Source organism: Macaca mulatta, chromosome 20 (genome assembly GCF_049350105.2).
Source record: "Macaca mulatta isolate MMU2019108-1 chromosome 20, T2T-MMU8v2.0, whole genome shotgun sequence".
Classification (NCBI taxonomy): domain Eukaryota; kingdom Metazoa; phylum Chordata; class Mammalia; order Primates; family Cercopithecidae; genus Macaca; species Macaca mulatta.
Genome location: NC_133425.1, coordinates 30,765,951 through 30,780,175, shown reverse-complemented (window position 1 = coordinate 30,780,175; position 14,225 = coordinate 30,765,951). Strand labels below are relative to the sequence as shown.

Sequence of the window (14,225 nt, the reverse complement as noted above, 5' to 3'; positions counted from 1 at the left end):
TAATATTTTCTTCTGCAATGTCTAATGTGCTATTAATTCCATTCAATGTATTTTTTATATCCTCAAAGTCTCTAACTTTTTTAACATATGGCATACTCTGAACTGTTTCTCATCAGAACACTTCTGACATCAAATGCGTGGGTTTTTTCCACATCAACAACCAGTTCTCCAACTCTCCAGACACCAACTGGGCATCCAACAGTTCAATTCAATTTGGACACTAACTATCTGGCATTGGTGTCAGACCCCACAAGTTAAGGACTTGGTCACACAAAACTGCCTCCACTTGAGACACCAATTGAAAACCCCAGACCTCCCATACTTCTGACTGATAGGCTATCAATCAGGGGTTCCCACAACCCCTTCCTTGGGTTTCATAATTTGTTAGAATGGTTCACAAAACTCTGGAAGACACTTTATTTAGCATTACTGGTTTATGATAAAGGATACAACTCAGGGATAGCTAAATGGAAGAGATGTATAGGACTAGATATGGAAGGGGCACCCTCCTAGCACGCTGATGTGTTTACCAGCCCAGAAGCCCTCCAAACCCTTCATTCAGGGGTTTCTATAGATTTTCATTATGTAGGCATGATTGATTAAGTCATTGACTGGAAATTGATGATTACCTCAATCTCCAAACCCTCTCCCCTTTCCAGAGGCCCAGGGTGGGGCTAGCAAACAGCCCTCATCTGAAGATATCTAGCGGCCCACTGAGCATCATCTCATTAGCGTAAACTCAGGGATGGTTGAAAGAGGCATATTATGAATAACAGGATGATCCTCTGACCTTGTCATTCAGGAAATTACAAGAGTTTTGTGCCAGGAACCAGGAACAAAGACCAAATATATACTTCTTCTATCACAATATCACACATAAAGTTATAATGACAGTGTTAATATCGTTCATTGCTAATTCTAACATCCTTGTCAGTTTTGATTGATTGATTATTCTCCTTATTATGGGTCCTTTTTCCCTGCAAAGGCATTTCTGATAACCTTGGATTGGATCTCAGACATTGTGCATTTTACTTTATTGGTTGGTGGATATTTTTGTATTCCTATAGGTAACCTGGAGCTTTTGTTCTGGGATGCATTTGTTTCTCTATTTCTTGGCTATTGTGAATAGTGCTGTAATAAACGTGGGAGTGCAGATATTGCTTCAACATATTGATTTTATATCATTTAGATACATACCCAGTAGTGGGATTGCTGGATCATATGGTGGTTTTATTGTTAACTTTTTTAGGAACCTCCATATACGTTCTTCCATATGTAGCCTCCATAATGGCTACTCTAGTTTACATTCCCACCAACAGCCTGCAAGGGTTCCCTTTTCAAAACATCTTCACCAACACTTGTTATCTTTTGCCTTTCCAATAATAGCCATTCCATCAGGTGTGAGGTGATATCTCATTGCGGTTTTGATTTGTATTTCGCTGATGATTAGTGATGTTGAGCATTTTTCTCATAGACATATTGGCCATTCATATGTCTTCTTCTGAGCAAAGTCTATTCGGTTCTTTGCTCCCCACCTTTTGAGATAAGGTTTCACTCTGTCACCCAGGCTGGAATGCCAGTGACATGATTACATCATGGCTCACTGAAGTCTTGACCCCCTGGGCTCAAGTGGCCCTTCCACAGCAGCCTCCCAAGTAGCTGGGACTACAGGCATGAACCACTATGCCTAGCTAATTTTTTGTATTGTTTTGTAGAGACAGGATTTCACCATGTTGCCCAGACTGGTCTAGAACTCCTGGGTTCAAGCAATTCTCCTGCCTCTACCTTCCAAAGTGTTTGGATTACAGGCAAGAACCACCATGGCCCCATTTTTGAATTGGATTTGCTATTGAGTCAAGTTCCCTACATATTTGGAATATTAACTCCTCAGAGATGCATGGATTGCAAATATTTTCTCCCAATCTGTAGGTTGTCTCTTCATTCTGTGAATTATTTCCATTGCTGTGCAGAAGCTTTTTAGTTTCATGTCATCCCATTTTATTTTTGCTTTCATTGCTTCTGCCTTTGAGATCCTATCCAAAAATCCAGTGTCCAGAACAGTGTCATGAAGCTTATTCCCTATGTTTTCTTCTAGTAGTTTCATAGTTTCAGGACATTCATGTAAGCCTTTAATCTATTTTGAGTTGACTTTTGTGTCTGATGTGAGATAAAGGTCTGATTTCATTCTTCTTTATGTGAATATCCAGTTTCCCCAAGACCATTTTTTTTGAAGCAACTGTCCTTTCCCTGTTGTGTGTTTTTGGCACCTATGTAGAAAATCAGTTGGCCGTAAATACATGGATGCATTTGTTGGCTGTCTATTCTGTTGCATTTGCCTATGTGTCTGTTTTTATGCCAGTACCATGCTTTTTGGGTTACTATAGATTTATGATAAATTTTGAAGTGGTTTAGTGTGATACCTCCAGCTTTCCTCTTTTTGCTCAAGATTTCTTGGATTTTAGGAGTCTCTTTTTTATTACCTTGTTCCTTAGATCCAGGGACAGACTGGATATTCTGGATCTTTTGTGATTCCATATAAATTTTAGGATCGTTTTTTCTATTTCTGTAAATAATGTAATTTTTTTTTTTTTTTTTTTTTTTTTTTTTGAGGACAGAGTCTTGCTCTGTCGCCCAGGGTAGAGTTCAGTGGCACCATCTCAGCTCACTGCAACCTGCGCCTCACGGGTCCCAGCAATTCTCCTGCCTCAGCCTCTCAAGTAGCTGGGATTACAGGCACGTGCCACCACGCCCAGCTAATTTATTTTTGTATTTTTAGTAGAGACAGGGTTTCACCGTGTTAACCAGGATGATCTCCATCTCCTGACCTCATGATCAACCCGCCTCGGTCTCCCAAAATGCTGGGATTACAGGCATAAGCCACCACCCTCGGCCATATTTTTTTCTTTTTAAAGACAGAGTCTCACTCTGTTGCACAGGTTGGAGCGTGGTGGCACTATCTCGCCTCATTGCAATCTCTGCCTCCTGGGTCGAAGTGATTCTTGTGCCTCAGCCTCTGACAAGCTGGGACTACAGATGTGCACCACAACACCCAGATAACTTTTGTATTTTTAGTAGAGATGGGGTTTAACCATGATGGCCAGGCTGGTCTCAAACTCCTGGCCTCAAGTGATCCACTCACCTCAACCTCCCAAAATGCTGGGATTACAGGCATGAGCCACCTGGCCTCCTTGGTATTTTTTGTTTTTTGAGACACAGTCTAACTCTGTTGCCCAGTTTGGAGTGCAGTGTCATGATCACAGCTCACTGCAGCCTCAATCTCCCTGGCTCAAGTGATCTTCCTGTAAGTGCCTCTCAAGTAGCTGGGACCACAGTTGTGAACCACCACACCTAACTATTTTTTTTATTTTTTCATAGACATAACGTCTTACTATATTGCCCCGGCTGGTCTTGAACTCTTGGATCAAGAGATCATTCCTCCACGGCCTCCCAAAGTGCTGGGATTACAGGCCTGAGCCACTGCACCCAGCCATCACTGGTATTTTGATAGGGATTACACTGAACCTGTAGATTGCTTTGGTTGTATGACACATTTTATTTTCTTAGAAACAGTTTGATCCTTTCAGGTCTTGTTTTCATGATTTGTTGAGTTCTGTATCCAATGACCTGTGAATTATGAGCATTTCTAATTTAGCTGGTGAGATCAGCCACTGTTACCCCCCCTGTGTGAGTGAGTGCTCAGCACCATTTCCTACAATCCTTTCAGATGGCTCTTGCCCCAGCCTCAAGTGGTGTCTTCATACACATGCAGTGATTGATACTCTGCTGAAGACGCTGGGAGGACCCTCTGCCAGTCTCTAGGGTTCTCTGTCAGCAGCGCTCTCATCTCTGATTCTCTGTCTTATGAACTCTAGCTGTGCTGGTCTCTGTGGACTCTCAGCTCTGTCTCCTCAACTTGGGGAGTCTGCCAGACTCTGCCTGGGTTCCCCTCCCTGAGCCGTGGTCTGGAAAATAGGTTAAGGCATGGAACCTGGAAATTCCTAGGACTTCTTATAGTAGGTAGTCAGGCAGACATGAGCAATAGGTAGTCAGGCAGACATGGGAGAGGCTCCCCACCCCCAGGAATGCCAGGTGACCATCAAGTGATGGTCAGGCCATTGTTACATTGTAACAGTTGGGCCAGGTGTGGTGGCTCACTCCTGTAATCCCAGCACTCTGGGAGGCCGAGACAGGCAGATCACCTCAGGTCAGGAGTTCGAGACCAGCCTGGCCAACATGGCGAAACCCCATCCCAAAATATTACAACCCAATATTTTGTAAATATACAAAAATTAGCTGGTTGGGCACACCTATAATCTCAGCTACTCAGGAGGCTGAGGCAGGAGAATCTCTTCAACCTGGGAGACGGAGGTTGCAGTGAGCCGAAATCGTGCCACTGCCCTCCAGCCTGAGTGACAGAGCAAGACTCTGTCTCAAAACAAAAACAAATAAAATAAAATAAAAATAAAGTAACAATTAATGGGTCTCAGTGGGCCCATGGGAAAGGCAGTCTCTTGATAGATAGAAACACGTGAAGGCAGTGATCAGCAGCTTCCCGATAAGATCTCAGGAGTTGGGCAAATGGGCAAAGTATGCACGCAGAGTAACGGAAAATGGCAGAATCAGGGGAGAAGCGATGCAATCCCCCAGAAGCATGCCAATGTATAAAAGCCCAAGTGAAAGGGTGAATGGTGCATTTGATCTCTCAAGTTGCCCAGCTGGCTTTCTTCCCAGTGTACTTTACTTCCTTTCACTCCTAATCTCAAACTTGTCTCAGTTTCTTTCTCTGCCTTATGCCTGTCCGTCAAATTCTTTATTCTGAGGAGGCAAGAATTGAGGTTGCTACAGACCTGGACGGAGTTGCCACTGCTAACAGGCTCACCTCATTTGTATCCACTGCCCTTCATTTTCTGATGTTCACTGTTTTGGAAACTGTCATTGCATGTATTTTTGTCCGGCTCTATTGTTTCAAGCAGGAGGTAAGTCTTGTCCTTGTTGCTGCACCTTGGCCGCAAGCCGAAGTGCTTTCTCCAAACTTATACACATGTACTTTACTCTTCTTTTTCTCATTTCTTGAGATAGAAGCTTAGTTGGCTCAGTAATTATTCAAACTTTTGCCTTAACTTTTTTTGGGGAGGAGATAAACCAATTTTATTTTCTATTATGTTATACAAAAATCTAGAAATAATGGATTTTTACAGAAAAACAAATGATAACAAATGACAGGGCAAAAGAAATTATTTAAATTTGCTATTTTTTCCCCATGATGTTAGGATAATCATTTCAAAGTACATGTATCTGGCTTCAGAGTAGGATTGGTTCACTGGCTAACACCTGCCATAATACTACAGCTTTCAGTGTTTGTCTACTTTCCTGGTTCTTGACAAAACTTTTGAGGTCTTCAAGAAAAGTAATGTACTCCTGTTGCTCCAGGGCTGTGCTGAGCTCCACCAACTCATCTGAAAAGTGTTGTCCATCCCTTGGTCCACAAGGAAATCCACTAGATGGTCGTATAAGGCTCAGTCCAGGGAATCTGTGTTGAGTGTATTATTAACGTCCTTCCATTCAGACTCGCCAGTGGACTGAAAGCTAACTTCTCTGATAGAGAAAATGTCACTCTCAGCCTTCTCTTCTTGTCCAACCTCAGCCTCTGGATAGTGACAGTCCAGCACAAGGGCCTTCTTGCCATCATTCTCTATAACTTCAACCACAAAATTGGGAGTGGATGTCAATTGAGGCTCCTGTTCTTCAACCTTCTGCCCTTGCGAGAGTTCCTTTTCACCATCAAATGTTGGAGGAATGCTGTGTTAATGTTGCAAGTGTCAGTAATCTTTTCCCCGGCAACTTTCCACACTAATTTAGCTTCTGTCCCATTCAATTCCAGCTCCCAACCTCCAAACATCTTAGGGAGGGTCTTATGCTTCTGGATTTCCCTTTCCTTCTTAATTTCATCACTTAGGAAATCAACAAAGGCTTTTTCTCCTTTTGTGCGCAGACATGCTGCGGCCACGCTACAGCCACAGCCTCCAGACCGCAGGAGATGGGACCGCCCTGCACACCCTGCGCACACTCTGAGCAGCCAGGAGTGCCAGGCCCGTGGCCCACGCGCCGCTGCAGGAACTGCGGGAAAGGCGAGTTGGGCGCCGCAGCGCAGAGGCCCGCCGCGGCTGAGCTCAGCATGCTTGCCACGCAGCGCACCAGAGGCGTCGTCACGGAGAGGGCTGCAAACGCGTGCGGAGGCAAACGGCGATCCAGGGCTAAGCTGCCTTGATAAGTTTCTAATCCCAGGAGCGACAGGAACACGGATTGTAAAAAATCCACATACATACATTTATTACTTTTAACACTGTTGGATTTGTATAATTCTTTAAATCCAAAAAAAAGATAATCCATCATGTGAAATCCTTATGATTTTTTGTTGTTGTTGTTGTTTGTTTGCGTGTGTGCCAACATAAACCTCATCATTTAAAAAGTTTCCTTAACTGGGCCGGGCGCAGTGGCTCACGCCTGTAATCCCAGCACTTTGGGAAGCTGAGGCGGGTGGATCATAGGGCAGGAGATCGAGATAATCCTGGCGAACACGGTGAAACCCCGTCTCTAGTAAAACTACAAAAAATTAGCCGAGCATGGTGGCGGGCGCCTGTAGTCCCAGCTACTTGGGAGACTGAGGCGGGAGAATGGCGTGAACCCGGGAGGCGGAGCTTGCAGTGAGCCGAGATCGGGCCACTGCACTCCAGCCTGGGCGACAGAGCGAGACTCCATCTCAAAAAAAAAAAAAAAAAAAAAGTTTCCTTAACTGGACAAAAATGAATGCCACCATGCGTATTTATATGTTTTAAAACTTTTTGTTGTTGCACCTTTTAAAAATTGCTCATTCTTTCAGTGTAATAAGGTGATAGGGGAGAGAGATACAGAAATTATAAAGAGAGGAAAGCAGATGAAAACAAGAAGGGGGAATAGAAAAGCAAGGAAAATGAGTAGCACGTGGGTGACCTTTACAGAAATGGCGTGTAACCCCTCACTATTTCTGGATCTTCAATTAAAGTTTCCATAGGATGCAATGCATGGCTGGTCATGGTCCACATGCATTCACCAGCCACTCCACTGATCTGATCACTGCCTGTGTTAGTTACTCTATAAAATGGTAAAAACAATATGTAACAACACCATAGAAGAAAACTTAAGTGTAAATATAGCTTTTTGGTATTGTTAAAAATGAACAATGTTTGAAACCAGGGTTTCAAGGGACCATCCAGTTTTTCTCCCATTGCCATAGAAAATCTACATCCTAACTTCTCAACAGCTCTGAAATCTTGCTTCTTTTTACCCTAGAACCTGACAACATTTTGGTCTTGGTTTTCTATAGCACTAATCTGGCTGAGGTTATTTTCTGCTTCTCTCTTTCCCAGGCAGTAGGCTTCTCTGTGCCCAGCTGGTAATGGGGCAGAGGTAGAGAGGATTGTTCTCTTTCCAAAAGGAAATTGTTCTGAAGCCAGCAAATTTTGTGTTATTTTGGTAACACTACTGCCTTTCCTGCCCCTCTCTCCAGCTTTAATCTCATTTTTCCCCTTCCTTTCCCTTCCTTTCCTTCCCCTCCCCTCCCCTCCCCTCCCCTCCCCTCCCCTTCCCTTCCCTTGACTTTGACTCTTCTTTTCTGGTAACAGGGTCTCACTCTGTGGTCCAGATTGGAGTGCAGTGGCGTGAGCATGGTTCACTGCAGCTTCAATCTCCCAGGATCAGGTGACCTGAGTAGCTGGGACTACAGGCATCCACCACCATGCCTGGCTAATTTTTGTATTTTTTGTAGAGACAGGGTCTAACCATGTTGCCCAGGCTGGTCTGGAACTCTTGGGCTTAAGCCATCCTCCAACCTTGGTCTCCCAAAGGGCTGAGATTACAAGCCTAAGTCACCAAAATACTTTAATAATTATTAAAAACTGTGCACTGCTCTAATCTCATAAAAGCAATAATGTATATGGGACTTCCCAAATTACAAAGGGCTTTCAGGTAGATTCTCATTTGTCCTCTGTGATAACGCTCTGGGAAGTGGTATTGATCACTCTCATGTCACAGATGATAGAGCAGCTGCTCAGGAGGCTGGACATATTGCCCAGGTTCTTGTAGGAAGTAGGGGTACCTTTAGCTAGATCTTCTCTCCAGAGCCACACCCTTTCTTCTAACATATGCCTAAAAGCAATTTTATCTGTTTACAGAGAAGAAAACTACATTTCACTTTTCAGTTCTAATGAATATGATTATATTCATATTCATAAGCTTTAAAAAAGAGAAAAGGAAATGTGAGCCAGGCCTGGTGGCTCATGTCTAGAATCCCAGGACTTTGGGTGGGGCAGGTGGATTGCTTGAGCCCAGGAGATCAGCCTGGGCAACATAGTGAGAGTTCATCTCTACCAAAATAAAAAAAAAATTAGCTAGGCATGATGGCATGCATCTGTGGTCCCAGCTACTTGGGAGGCTGAGCCAGGAGGATTGCTTGAGCCCAGTAGGTTCTAGGCTGCCATAAGCTAAGATGGTGCCACCACACTCCATTCTGGGTGACTAAGACCCTGTCTCAAAAAATAAAAATAAATTAAAAGTGAAGAAAGGAAATGTATTGCTATCATTCAAGGCAGCGAATTATGTGGGTAGGGTAAACTCTAGAAATCAGTTAGTTATTCTAGATCAGCAGTCCCCAAACTTTTTGGCACCAGGGACCAGTTTTATGAAAGATAATTTTTCCATGGACGGGGACTGGGGAGGATGGTTTCAGGATGATCCAAGCATATTACATTTATTGTATGCTTTATTTTCACTATTATTAATACATTGTAATAAGTAATGAAATAATTATACAACTCAACATAAAGTAAAATCAGTGACAGCCCTGAACTTGTTTTCCTACATCTAGACCGTCCTATCTAGGGGTGATGGGAGACAGTGACGGATCATCAGGCATTAGATTCTCATAAGAAGAACCTGCACAGTTCACAATAGATTTGGTGCTCTTATGAAAATCTAATGCCACCACCGATCTGACAGGAGGCAGAGCCCAGGTGGTAATGCTCGCTTACCCAATGCTAACCTCCTGCTATGTTGCCTGCTTCCTAACAGGCAACAAGTACTGGTCTGCAGACCAGGGGTGGGGACCCCTGCTCTGGATTGTCTCATTCCTTTGCTTTACCTCTTGGTACCCTGCCATGGTGGGATTAATGACATTTTAGTTTGTGAAGGGTTTTCTATCACAGGATGGGCAAGGCAGCAGATATTGCAAATTTGCTGGGATTGCTACTTTATTGGTGGTTCTGGCACGAGGTTTGAAAGCAACCAGTTTAACAAAGCTAACTGACTTCCTCTATGATTTTTTCCAAATTTCAGCTATTTGCGGTAGTTGTCTTTTCTTTTCTTTTTTTTTTTTTTTTTTTTTTTTTTTTTGAGATAGAGTTTTGTTCTTTCACCCAGGCTAGAGTGGCACGATCTCAGCTCACTGCAACCTCCACCCCTCGAGTTCAAGCAATTCTCCTGCCTCAGTCTCCCGAGTAGCTGGGGTTACAGACGCCCACCACCATGCCTGGCTAATTTTTGTATTTTTAGTAGAGACAGGGTCTTGCTATGTTGGCCAGGCTGGTCTCAAACTCCTGACTTTGTGATCCACCCGCCTTGGCCTCCCAAAGTGCTACGATTACAGCCATGAGCCACCATTCCTGGCCAGTCTTCATCCAGAATCAAAAAACTGAAGGTTGTTATTCTGTTGCTGGAGAAAAGAAGGGACATCACCTGCATTGACTGGTACAGTGTACTTCTTCCATTACTCTGTTTCTATCTTCCACAACCGCCAAAGCCAAGGGCTGCCATCCCGTTTTTACAGGACATAGAAACACCAAAAGCCTACGATTGTGCTGTTGTGGAAATAGCCAGCTTTTAGGTGAATCACTTTATTGACAAGAAAAGAAACTAAAAAAGATTATTTTGTGCATTTGAAAAATGAAGAGTTTGTAATAATCATATTCCAAAGCTATATCTCTTCTAATGTTAAAACTCAGCAGAAAGCTGCAACAGAAACTTGGAGATAATAGGCTAGGGAACTGCTCAGTAGCATCAGATCCCAGCAAGTAGGCTACCCTGATGGGATTTACTTTATTAAATAGATAATAAAGAAATGTATTCAGTGCATGTGTTACTTGGCATTGACTACATCTGAAGCCCTAATTGCAGCAAAGGGATCTGAGCATGCGAGAAGAGTGCTCTGAATCCACAGCTATTGTGTTCTCCAGAGAGCTTTTTTCTTTTTTTCTTTTGAGACTCTCTTGCTCTGTTACCCAGGCACGATCATAGCTCACTGCAGCCTTGACCTGCTGGGCTCAAGCGGTTTTCCCACCTCAGTCTCCCGAGTACCTAGGACTACAGGCATGTGCCACCAAACCTGGCTAATTTTTTATTTTTGTAGAGACGAGACCTCCCTCTGTTGCCCAGGCTAGTCTCGAACTCCTGGGCTCACGAAATCCTCCTACCTCTGTCTCCCAAAGTGCTGGGATTACAGGGATGAGCCACCACGCCCAGCTAATGTTTGCATTTTTTGTAGAGATGGGGGTCTTGCTATGTTGCCCAGGCTGTTCTCAAACTCCTGGTCTCAAGTGATCCTCCTGCTTCAGCCTCCCAAAGTGCTGGGATTACAGGGATGAGCCACCACGCCCAGCTAATGTTTGCATTTTTTGTAGAGATGGGGGTCTTGCTATGTTGCCCAGGCTGTTCTCAAACTCCTGGTCTCAAGTGATCCTCCTGCTTCAGCCTCCCAAAGTGCTGGGATTACAGGGATGAGCCACCACGCCCAGCTAATGTTTGCATTTTTTGTAGAGATGGGGGTCTTGCTATGTTGCCCAGGCTGTTCTCAAACTCCTGGTCTCAAGTGATCCTCCTGCCTCAGCCTCCCAAAGTGCTGGGATTACAGGGATGAGCCACTGCACCATGCTCCAGAGAGCTTTTTGAGGAAAGAAGAGACACATCTTTTATTTCTTATTGGAATGCTGTGATGTTTCTCATTTTTCACTCTTCTAACGTTCCTTCTGCTCTCCACCCCCACGTTTCCTCCAACAGTCTATTGTTGTAGGATTTGTGCAAAGTATGTCTGGTTGTTTTTTTTTTTTTAAGTTAGAATTTTATGAGTATTCTCAAGAAATTAGGAGTTACATGTGTATTTTGGAAGCACAATTTGAAAAACTACAGCTGTCACTTAATAATTTCACTGCAAGTATAGCTTCAAAAAGTAATACTTGCACTCTTAAAGCATTTAGATGAACACATTAGAGATAAAAGAACAATTCACATCCCAGAGCTCTGTAATGTCCTAAAAATGGTGCTTTATGTGTGATAGACATCATTCTCAAATGTCACAGAATCCTTCCTTGGTCTGACGATTGCATTTCCCAGGTGTCTTTTTTTTTTTTTTTTTTTTTTTTTTTTGAGACGGAGTTTCGCTCTTGCGTCTCAGGCTGGAGTGTAATGGTGCGATCTTGGCTCACTGGACCTCTGCCTCCTGGGTTCAAGCAATTCTCCTGCCTCAGCCTACCGAGTAGCTGGGATTACAGGCATGCGCCACCACACCCGGCTAATTTTTATATTTTTAGTAGAGACAGGGTTTCACCATATTGGCCGGGCTGGTCTTGAACTCCTGACCTCAGGTGATCCCCCCACCTCGGACTTCCAAAGTGCTGGGATTACAGGCATGACCCACTGCACCCTGTGGCCCGGGGTCTTTTTCATAACATCTTACCCTCAGGAAAAGAGGCTCACTTGGGTTCTGGTCAGAACCCTCCTCCTAGCCTCCATTCTGGCCTTGACCTCATTCTCTACAGCTATAAAAGTAATGAGTTGAATAATACTCTGAACAGAGAGTTCCTGCAGCTCTGAGTTTTCATGGTTCCAAGAGCACAAATGAAATAAGAGCATCACCTAAATGTTATAGGAACGTGACACTTGACTGTTGTCTAGCCTGTGTGTGTGCATGCATGTTTTAGCATTCTGGGAAGATGAGAATTACCGTGAATGTACTTCCAAGCAATGACAAACAATAAAACTGGGTGCAATATAGTTGACCATCTCTACGGCAACCTCTGTTTACCTGTGTATGCATGTTTTACTAATTTGGTACACCCCACTTTAAAATATAAATGATCTTATGTTGATAATCATGCATTTGTGGCCATCAGTTATTTGTGACTATGACAACTCTGCTATTGTTTTTGCTCTGGAATCTTAAAAAAAAAGCTGTGGAGGAGTCTGGGGGAGAAGACACCAGGAGAGAGATGCCTCATTTTAATCTTTTCTGGAACAAACAGGTAATAACTTCTGGAAAAGATGACTTCAGTATCTACTTCCTCCCACCACCCCCATGAGCTCTTCATGGTGATGTAGAAATACCTGAGTTAGCCCTGTCCTTTAAGAACTGACATTAGGCTGGCACTTCTGTTCTGTCACCCAGGTGGGAGCACAGGGGCACAATCACAGCTCACTGCAGCCTCCATCTCCCAGGCTTAAAGGATCCTCCCACCTCAGCCTCCTGAGTTCCATCTCCCAGGCTTAAAGGATCCTCCCACCTCCGCCTCCTGAGTAGCTGGGACTACAAGCATGCACCACCTTCCCTGGGCAATTTTAGAACATTCTGTAGAGACAGAGTCTCACTACTTTGCCCAGGCTGGTCTTGAACTCTTGGGCTCAGTTTTCCCACTTTCACCTCCCAAAACGGTAGGATTGCAGGCATGAGCCACTGCACCCGACCACCTTCTGTATTTGAATGAGTCTGGGGGAATCTTTTTGGTGAGAGGCTCTGTTGTCTTATACTTATTTGGGGCAACTCTTTGAGGGCCTCGATTGCTAATGTCTCATCATGGTAATTTAAGAACTGCTATGAAGCATCTTCAACAGCAGTTTAATCATCATTAAACCAGATGACCATGCAAACTCTGACATGGCAAATCTGAGGCGTCCTGAGGTCACAACTAGGACAGTGATTTTTAGTCTATGGCTGGGTGCCATGACTCATGACTGTAATCCTGACGATTTGGGAGACCAAGGTGGGTGGATCGCTTGAGGCTGGGAGTTCAAGAACAGCCTTGCTATGTTAGCAAGACTCCATCTCTACAAATAATGGTTTTAAAAATTAGCCATGTGTGGTGACACTTGCCTGTGGTCCCAGCTACTCAGGAGGCTGAGGTGGGAGAATTAGTGCTTGAGCCCAGGAGGTTAAGACTGCAGGAGACAAAGTTGCGCCACTGCACTCCAGCCTGGGTGACAGAGCAGGACTCTGTCTCTTAAAAAAACAGATTCAGCCACAACATCTGCAAGGCACTAGCATTTGAGAAGTCGCTTCTCTCCATGGTCTCGTATTGGTTTTCATCCCGGTATTAGAAATGCATCAGTACTCCCTTGGGAAGTAGCAAGCGTCACTGGCAACTACCCCCATGTGCTGTGAAAATGCACATTTTAAGAAAGAGCCAGACAGGGCCCGAGTCACTCCGTGGCCCATGGGCTGTGATAAAGGTGTCATGGTGGCCACAGGAAGCACGATTGTTTTCTCCTTGTTCATTGCAGAGGACTGGAGGTTGAAGGCGTGACTTATGCTGTTGTCCCAGAAGCTGGCGCTTTCTCAGGGGTTCTTTTCTTGTGATACCTGAACAACCACGCAGAAAATGCAAATTGGTTACTCTCCAAAACTATTGTGACAAAACAATGCTTTGGGCTTGAATGCTCTATCACGGTTTTCATGTCATCAAGAAACCCTAGGCCAAGCTCGTGCAACCTTCAGCCGGCAGGCCACATGTGACCCAGGACAGCTTTAAGTGCAGCCCAACACAAATGTGTAAACTTTCTTAAAACATTATGAGATTGTTTGCATTTTTTAAGCTCATCAGCTATCATTAGTGTTAGTGTATTTCATGTGTGGCCCAAGACAATTCTTCCAATGTGGCCCAGGGAAGCCAAACCATCCCTACCTAGGCTTTTCCATTTTAGCCCTTCCACATTTCCCAGAGCAGGACAGTCTGTCACATCAGTCTCAATGGCCAGCAGGACTTTTCCTCACAGACTGAGAGCTGTGATCGCTAAAGTGTTCAAAAGTGATGTTAACATACTCAAGACTCTTTCTTAGGGCTTGAGGGTTACAGCAAGCATCTCTGCCATCTGTCTGCCTGCTTTCCTGCTGTTTCTGTTACTCCTGAAATTCTGACATCATATCCCAT

The 14,225-nt window shown here is 44.1% G+C and overlaps 1 protein-coding gene and 1 pseudogene across 1 annotated transcript in view; both read right to left on the bottom strand.

The window, feature by feature from the left end:
* Positions 1–5,301: 5,301 nt before the first annotated feature.
* LOC715943 (complement component 1 Q subcomponent-binding protein, mitochondrial pseudogene) lies at positions 5,302–6,390 on the bottom strand (annotated as a pseudogene).
* Positions 6,391–11,415: 5,025 nt separating this feature from the next.
* LOC144338017 (uncharacterized) overlaps positions 11,416–14,225 on the bottom strand; it is a 145,202-nt gene continuing 142,392 nt past the window's right edge. The window contains exon 3 of the transcript XR_013411730.1: positions 11,416–13,657. The gene's annotated coding sequence lies outside the window, so the exon portion shown is untranslated. The remainder of the gene's footprint in view (positions 13,658–14,225) is intronic.